A 10,074-nucleotide genomic window follows, 5' to 3' on the forward strand; every position below is an offset into this window, starting at 1 on the left:
CAGGTTCCCCCACCTTCCTCCCTTATAGAGGTGAGGCTGGAGTCTAGGCTAGGGCTGCAATCTGATCTTGGTGGAAAGAAGCCAATCCCTAACTTCACTGTGATTTTTCATCAGCCCTACTTCCCCTAATGGTAGGGGCATAGTTAAAATGGCAGCTACTGGTCTCTTTCTGACTTTGACAGGTTCAAACTTCAGCTGTTCTTAGGATTATACTTTAGCCAGCCAAATTTACTAATCAGTAACTGAAGTCAGTGCCCAACTCTCTCTTCCTCCCTCATTTTTGGGAAATAGCTTCCAACTCCAGCTATGGAATAGCTCCCAAGGCAGCTTGCACTACCAACACCAGCCTCCGCAGTGTGAGGTGTTCTTCTCAGGAGTCTTCTCTTCAGATGGGCAGTCTTCGTCTCTTACTTTCATGGATGTTGCAGGATACTCTCCTGGTCTCTTGGGGCTCCCAAACAGGAGCTTTAGATAGCTCTGGGTGATTACTAACTGCCCTATAGGTCCACATTATTCTAGGAGCACCTTACTCTGCTACCATCTTACCCCTCCTCTCCACCTGACATTTTTATGCATCTTCCAAACTTAAAAACAGAAGAGTTGATTAGATTTAAGCCATAATCAATAGACAGAATCATATTTTCTTGAAGTCCTTTGAAATTCTTGGGAGAAAGAAGTATAAACCTTACAAATACAGCTGCCCTAAAATTCCTCTTCCTGTCATTCTGTTGACCCCCATGACTCCTTGCATCCAATATAAGCATCAACTTCTCACTAGTCAGACATGGTAAAACTGTAGTTTTCACTGAGTTCTTGTCTATTGTCTAAGTCAATGCTCTTATCTTTAACCTAGTACATATTCATATTCATTGTATGGTGTTCATCCCTTTTTTAAAATCTCAGTATTATTCTGACTCAGAGGAAAAATTTTTGCCTGTGAAGAAGGTCAAATTACATTAATCAAATGATGGAGTCTTTACGAATTATGTCAAAAATTTGTCACTATGGATTTTTCTCAAATGTGTAGAAGAAAGAAAGAGTGACCTAGATCAATAGCACTGATGCACTTTTCAATATTGAATAAATTACCAAATTTCCCCAAACAAATTAATGATAGACCTGGGAGAGTCATCCAAGCATCTCTCTTTCCACTGTGTTTCATAGTGTTTTGGGATTTGGAAGTAAAAATTTGGAATACTTTATCTCTTTAGGATCTATCAAACTTGAGGATGCACTCTTCTCTTGATCTTGACCTCACTTTGATTCCTTTATTGTAGTGAGCCAAATTTTAGAATAACAAGCAGCAGAGATAAGTGAGTGGATTTTGCATTTCCTTTATTTCCTATCAAATACAATGACCAGTCAATAGTCAGGAATTAGCCATATTACTTTTAGAATTCAATTTGAAAGAAAGGATGTCCAATCATCAGAAAACCTCTGGACCTGTCTTTGTCCTCAGGGTTTTAGGCAATAAGCAATCAAGGAGTTTCCCATAGCTCATCTCTGGAGGCTTATTCTTTCTATCATTTCAGCAAATGGTAGGAGAGGTCTATTATTACCCTTTCCAAGGTTAGAAATTATAGGGCAATTGCAAAATCCACTTTTTACTACCTTTTGCCATATTTGGGATAGGGAAGAAAAGATTTCTCTAATCATTGTTTGTACAACAAAACAGAAACATGGTGGCTCTTAATCCAGATGACCTCATTTCAAATGCTAGGTCGTATCAAAATTTGTGATGTAACTTTTCTCTGCCTCAGTTTTCATCTTTAAAATGGGAATATCAGTAGTATAATACATAACTCAAACTTTTATTGTAAAGACTAAGTTCATACCATGCAATGATTGGAGGTTAATCATTTTCCACAGTACAGACACATATAGGAAGTGTCACCAAAGAAAAGGCACAAGGATTATGGTCTATCTTGTTAAGAATAATGTTTGTGATCTATGAGGAGCCTCTTCCCATAAGCAGGAAAAACTGTTTGGCCAGGGTTAGAGAATATATGTCACATCCAGGGATTTCATCAATTACCCCTAACTTGCTGGGAGTCAGTTTCTCACACGTAATTGAAGGAATTTGGTCTCTTTTTCTTCAGGCATGCTTTGATTCTATCACTACTCTGCTGATAATTTTGGTGTAACTTTATTTATAATAATCTAATATCCAAACTCTACTAAATTCTACCATATCCCCATACAGCTGTCTTAGCTCATTTGTCCTATTTCCTCCTTCAAGTCTTCTCCAATGGAGTGCCATATTCCTAGAATGCCTTTCTTGACTCAACAGACTGAACACTCTCTTATTAACATTCTACCTAGTCCATAAAATCCTTCCAATTTGACTAAAGTACAATATGCTAGTTTCTTTTATCTCTTCCCATTCTTGATGTGATTTCTGAGTGGCATAAATACAAATATGTACCCCAGCTAAGCACTTACATTCATCCAATCCTCTTAGTAAACAAATCATAAAAGAAAAATTCTCTGACAAGAATATATAAATAATTCACTATCTATTTTCATCTTAAATTGGGTTGTTTATCTTGTGTCAATCTCACTGCTATATGAAATTTTCTCATATTTTTTCTGCTACTTTGTATCTTTCATGGAACTGAAAATAAGTTTCTCATCCAAGAAGTTTTGATTTAGCACATATAAATCCAATTCAGTATAATGCTGTTAGTAAACATGTACTCTAGGCCTTACATATGGCAATGTGAGTGCAGCAGGAAAAATATTTTAGACTGTTCTCTGCCCCCAAATTTTCATAATATGATAGAGGAATCAGATAAGAAGACCAAGTATCTATAATGAAGTTACATACAAACAGTTGTAGGAAGAATAAATCATTATTCTGTAGACAAAACCAGAAAGGCTTTCTTTGCAATAAATGCCTGATAAGGTCCCAGTTACTGCTGTAAAACTTTGTTCTTTCTGATTAGTATTAAAAATCTTAGGACATTTGAAAAATATGATAAGGCACACACACACAAAATGATCCTTACTCCACTAGCAAGAATTAACCACTAAAGGAGCAGATGTGGCTCAAGCAGTTGAACACCCATTTCCCTTAGAGGAGGTCCCAGGTTCATTTTCCTGTTCTTCTTAAAGAATACAAACAAACAATGAGCAGACAACGAGGAGATATTGAGCATAAACAACAAGCAGACAATGAAAAAAAACAACAAAAATGAGAAGTTAGCAGATGTGGCTCAAGCAGGTAAGCACCTGTTACCCACATGGGAGATTTGGGGTCTGATTCCTGATGTCTCTTAAAGAAAAAACGAACAGTCAATGAGTAAACAACAACAAGAAGATAACGAGTACAAACAATGAGAAAAACAATGAGCCAAAAGATGAGGAAGACATCTTGGTGGGGGGAGAATTAACCACTAAAAACATCACTTATCTTTCCCTTCTTCTCTATCTCTCCATGTATATTTAAATATATTTTTGCTTGATAGATAGATGACAGATAAATTAGATAGATGATATTAATAGAAAGATAGATGATAAAGATAGATGTATATAGCTGATCAGTAACCTGATTTTTCACACATTTATGATGTTTCTTTGTGTGTATGTAGCATAAACATTTCCAGCAGTCTAATATCATATCCTATGACTGTACCATAATTTATTTAGCAAGTCCCTTATTTCTAAAAACTTGCATTATTTCTTATTTTTGCTGTTATAAATAATGCTGCAATTAATGGCATTACTGGACACTGTATCTATCTCCTATTTCCCTACAATTAATCCATAAGAGTGGTTTTGCTGAATAAAAGCAGGTAAGTATTTTAAAATCAGAATCCTAGCAGACAGCAGAAGGTACACAGGATGGGGAAGTTGAAGAGAAGTGAATGAAGGGGTTACTTACAATGATGTGGGCAAGATTAAAATCCACCAACAAAGGATGGTGAGGAGCAACAGTGGAAAGCTATTACCACCTGTACTAGTTTCCTATTACTGCTGTAACAAATTAACACAAATTTAGCTCAAAGCAACCCAAAATTCTTATCTTACAGTCTGGAAGTCAAAAGTCTCACTCGCTAAAATAAAGTTATGAACAGAGCTGCATTTCTTCTGACAGCTGTATAGGAGAATACATTCCTTGCCTTTTCCAGCTTCCAGAGAACTCCCACATTCCTTGACTCATGGCCCTCTTCCATCTTCAAAGCCAGCAGTCACATCATTATGACTTCTACTTCCATTGTTCTATCTCTTTCCCTTACTCTGACCCTTCCTCCTCTGTCTTCTAGGGGCCTGAATATTACATTAGGCTTGCTCAGATAATTCAGTATAATCTCCCATCTTGATTCCCTTAACTATATTTAGCCTGATTTTATCTTCATGCCTTTCATTCTTTTACCATGTAAGGTACCATATTCTCAGGATTAGGAGATAGACAAGTTGGGGGGGAAGGGGCATTATTCTGCCTATCATGTGACCATAGTCCTGTAAATTCCAGAGGAAGGAGCATTTCCTGGGACCTAGAAAGAACAGTAGAAGAGAAGTTAACCTGTAGGAGCTGTTCTTTACATGGATAATATAAAAACTGCCAAATAGTGGCCATGCAGGGAGGGAGAGAAGGAATAAATACCCAGAATTCTCTCTTTTCTTACCTAAAGCATCCATTGGTCAAAGCCATATGTAAACTAGAGGGCATGAAAACTCAGATGGGGTGGGCCAGTGAGGTCAGCCTCAACCAGTACAGTAAAGAAAGGTGGAGAACGGATCTAGAGAAATGAATGGAAATTGTCCAGCAAACCTCCCTCCAAAATTAGCACTTGTGATGGATGAAAGAGTCTCTGTATTAGTCATGCCTTCTCTAGAGAAACAAAACTGACAGAGAATATCTGTAAACATTATGAGATTTTATAAAATTGTCTCACATGACCATAGGATTGCACAAGTCCAAGCTGCAAGTCAGAAACTCCAGTGAAGGTCCTCAATGAGTTCCCGAGAAGCTGGCTGATTGAAGTAGAGATGAGAATTTTCTCTTCTAACAGTTGAAATCACTTTTTTTTTTGACTGAATGAGACATCCCTCATTGTTGAAGGCAATCACCTCAACTGATTGCAGATTTAATCTGACAGATGTAATCAACTCACTGATGATTTAAGTCCACAAAATGTCCTCACTTACAGTTAGGCCAGTGCTTGCTTGACCAAACAACTGGGCACCATTAACTGGCCAAGTTGACGCATGAGCCTAACTGTCATAGTCTCTTTGGCTTCACCACAGTCGTCATAACTTTCTGATGAAATGGTGAAATTTCTGCTTTTCTATTTGGATTACTATTCAATTAAAAAAAAAAAAAAAGTCTTTTAAAAGAAATCACATTGTAATACTAGAGGAGACCCATATATTTTTTACTATATATTCTGTTCAACATGAATGACTTTCCAATTGGTTTTGTAATATTCAAGCAAATACCTTTATCAAACTACTATCTGGGAGTTAATGTGGGTTATTAGACATTCCCTTCTGGTGAGCCCACAGCAAGTTGCCAAGTCAGCCAGTAGGTTCCTGGTCAAAGTCGCCGGTAGCTGTTTTAACCAAGAGTGGACTTTCTGAGCCAGTAATCCTCGTCTGCTATTGCTGAACTTAAAAAGAGTCAGGCCCCCTTAGTCACTGGGGGCGCAAGGGCACAATTATCTACTGGGTTGAAAGCTAAAAATAGTAAACCCACAGTCTTATTTCTGTAAACAGAATGCCTACAGCAACAATTAAAATTAAATTGGTGCAGCTTAAACTAAGGTGAATACAACCACACCGTTTTTTCACTCTTTACTTTTTTGTTGTTGTTTATTCTACAAAAAGATTTGATACCTTTGTAAGGTAATGAAGATTTGTTTCAATTCGATATTGATTTTGAATGTCTAGCACATGCCAAGCACAGTGTTAAGCATTAGAAATATCACAGTAAACTGAACAGGCCCTCCCTGCCCTTAAAGGGTTTAAATATAAGGCAGAAGAAATGCAATAAATTTGGAATTCAATGGGTTGTGAAAATTATAATGGGGAAATAAATAAAGGCCTGTCCTCCAAATCCTTACCCCTCCTCAGATCTTACCTTCATGGGGAGGTTGCCTTAAACTGTGACTCTTTCATTCATTTTAACCCATTTTTGCCTGAGAAATAGAAAATAAGCCTAGAAAAGCCTCACGTGCTTCTTAGGGCTTCCCTAGGATAAAACGTTAACCATTTTTTAAAAAATCACTAGTATCTAATAAAGTATTGAATCAGTACTCTTTAACGTCTTTCTGCATATATGTGAAGTTTACAGTCATCATGCATTTCTTTTGAATACACATTGGTTTCCAGGCACAGTGATTTTTGCCTAGGGACTAAAAAGAGATAATGTTTAAGGCTCCAAAAGGTGTTTTATGTTAAGAAGTTGAGTTCCCAGCTATGCAGTGAAGAAGTGGTAACAACTATTAAAGAAATAAACCCCTGCTGCTATCTTGAAGGCTGCAGTTTTAGACCTTGTTATCAACCCATCTTAAGAAATCATTTTATATTACAGACTTACACACATGCATGCACACACATGTACATTTATAAAATGTGTACCTGCTGGCCTTTTCTATGGAGCTATAAACTCTTTCAACAGTGGGGACTACAATTTTCATCTCTGAATCTTTATTGCCTGGCCAAGAGCCTGACCCATAATGGGCATGTGAGAGATGGAGAGTTTTCAATACAAAAGATACAAAACTGGAGTCACTGGACTATTATTTGTAAAATACCCATGACGTTTTGAAACAAGAATCAGATTATATATACATATGTATGTATGTATGCCTATATATATATACACATATGCATGTATATATTTATCTATACTTTTTATTCACCACATTCTTCCAAGGCTCATCCCTCAGAGTAGTGCTTAACTTAATGAATAAAACCAAAAGTAACCTTCAAATGTTAATATAAGACCATCATCAAAGCCAAAATCTATTCACAAGCACCATGAAATTTCAAAAAACTTAATGAGGCTTGCTATTCACTAATTATCCATCAATAGTAACCAATAGACCCAATTACTTTTGTGATAAAACAAGAAAAGCTTTTCTTTAAATTAAACTTTGCCAGTAAGATTCTGTTCAACAAGGAGCAATACTAAAATTCTTGCTTTCTTGATAACTTAGAAATTATTTATACTTTTCTCAATTAATTCCAAGTCCTCACCAAACCAATTTTGCTTGCCTTTGTTTTTCATGCATCATGCTCCGGAATTAGGAAGATAAAGAGGTGATGATTTTCTCGTTATGTGTAATTTTAAAGTCTTGTTCTTGCTATTTTGTACTCTTTATAGAAAATATAAGAAATAGGTCATCTATATGCCTTCAGGGTGAGTGAAAGTAAGAGGAAAACTGACAGGAAGATAGAAAGAGCATGATAGTAAATGATACACTGGGAAAAGAAAGAACAAATTTATATTCCCCTGACCGTTAATTCAGTACTCTTTGGCTAATTAAACTCGAATTCCAAGGGTAATAATTCCTTTATATCAGGATTTTATTTTTTGTTATTAAAATTCACATGACCCTTTATATTATCATTTGAACTAATTTAAGCACTCTTCACAATTTTCCGAAATGCTTTGCTGTTTATAATATAAAGTTAAATCACAGGATAAAACTCATAGCTGGTACTCGATAAAGGGTTGTTTTGGTGACAATGAAAGTGACATAACAATAATTTGATATACATTTTCTGCTTATAAAGTTTTATTTCACCCATTAATGAGGCAGAATAGAATAGGGACCTAAGGAGGAGAGGCAGAAAACCCAATAAGCCTCAAAAACACCTCATGGTAAGAAAGGCTGAGGCAACAGCCTGCTGATGTGCATCAGCCTGCAGACTTGCACAAGTTGAGGCAACAGCCTGCTGAATTGCACCAGCAAGTTATGCCGGGGCAACTTGCATCACACACCCAGTAGCTGCGCTATCAAAAAACAGCTTGGAGCAGGAAGCACACCCACTTTCATATTGTGACCAGATTTTGTCGAGGTTCTCAACTAAACTGCAGGAAGTAAATTTCGAGTGCATGCTGTGTTAGTTAGGCCAGTCATTTATCAAGGTAGGAAGGGAAAAGAAATGGGAGAAAATGCCAGGTAGAGAGGAAGGGGCTTAAAAGTGATAAAGGAGGCTGACTTACAGACTACAATTTCCCATTATACATTATAAATGCCCAGGTTTTACTTGTGTGACCAGCATGGCAGGGAAAAACCATGAGAACAGGGCACAGAAGGGAGGAACAGGCACACGGACTGACACCGGGACAGGCACTGGGACAGGACTAAGTCAGGAGGGCAAAAACCCTTTGCATTTGCTTTTTAAACCATTAATTATTCTGCCCCTTTGCGGATGACCTGGGTAGAGTCCCAGCTGTTTGCTCTTTTGATTGATTACCCAACCCACCAATCTCCCCAGAAGGCACAATAAAGTCCTTAGGGAATATCCGGGGCTTTTCCTGGCTTCCGGAGGAAATCTCATTCCGCATGGGATTTCTTACAAGGGTCTTCCAGCAGCCATCTGGGGATATTGATGTCCATGTGGACTTCTTGCCAGGTTCTAGATGCATCTATTAATTTCTTACCTAACCTGCTTCAATATCACCTCATGCAGCAAACTCCAGCAGCGATAACAACCAGAAGCCAATCACAACCAACAACCCCTGAAAATAGAAAAAACCCAATGAATCTCCCCTTCTTTGTTTCAAATATGCCAATAAGCACTGACCCTAACCCCCTGGGGTGGCCCATAAAACAGGGAACCCCAGAACCAATGGCACACATCTCTATCTTGAGCATGTCCGCACTCATGTCTGTGTGTGTAATTTTGCTTTATTAAACTCTGCCTATAACTTTATTGTAACTGTGGTACATCTCTGAATGTTATCTTATGACACAACCAAGAACCTGGAAAACAACTTAAGCAAAATATTTCTGGTGAGCAAACCAGGAGATAATTTCTGGTAACCTTCTCCTCTACCCAAGGAAATCAGTGAGATTTTGGCCTCTAACCAAAGCCTGCCTGTGTGTCTCTTTCCCTCTCTTTCTTAGCCAATCTGAATGGGCCTCCAGCACTGCTTCCAAAGGACATCATCTCAGTTTACTTAGAGGTCTCCTGCTCCCTCTTTGGAGGTTGTAGGAACCAGACTCCATGCCATGCAGATCCAAGAGGTGCAGGGCAATGGGTGACACCATCCTTGAATCCTGTCTGGGGACATTCCCCAAGTGAAGTAGAAGTCCAATGGGAGCATGGGAGTCCAGGAGATCTGTCTCATCCTAAACCACTTTCTATTTCTGGTCACCCACTTCCCCAAGAAGCCATGAAATCAATCTTGGGCCACTGCAAAGTAGAAAGGGTCTATAGAAGAGTTGTGCTCCCTTATGGGTCAAGTCCCTGACCTACAATCTCTAGCTATTTGGACAATGATCAAACTTTTATCCCTCAAAAGAGTAGATCCAAAAACTGCTAGGGGAGCTCTCCCTCCTTTGAGGGAGAGACTTTGGTTTTGTAGCTTTGGTCTGGAACCCAGGTCCAGAATCTCCCAAGATCTAGGGTGCTATTGGGATGCCCAGCAATAAGGCCTCTGGATTCTCAGGATGCCAGGAACCAGACCAGTAGGTCCAAACATCTCCCAAGACATAGAGAACTTGGTACCTTTGGTTTGGAGAGTAACTGCAAACATCTCCCAAGACCTAGGCAACTTTGGGGCTTCAGTTTGGAGGCAAAAAATTTCAGTCAGGCCAGTTCAGGCCTCTCTCATCTTGGTTGTGCCTAATAAGGGGAGTGAATGGGTATATTAGTCAGCCAAAAGGGGTGCTGATTCAAAGTACCAGAACTCTGTTGGCTTTTATAAAGGGTATTTATTTGAGGTAGAAGGTTACAGTCACAAGGCCTTAAAGAGTTCAACTCAAGGTAGCATAAGAGATACTTTCTCGAGCTCTTAGGAATGTTCATCTGAATCTTAGATATTTCTATTTTTATGTTTATAAATGAATTATTTTTTTGCTTCTCCTAAACTCCTATATCTCTACCCCAATAGTG

The sequence above is a fragment of the Dasypus novemcinctus genome, chromosome 2 (genome assembly GCF_030445035.2).
Source record: "Dasypus novemcinctus isolate mDasNov1 chromosome 2, mDasNov1.1.hap2, whole genome shotgun sequence".
NCBI classification, from domain to species: Eukaryota; Metazoa; Chordata; class Mammalia; order Cingulata; family Dasypodidae; genus Dasypus; species Dasypus novemcinctus.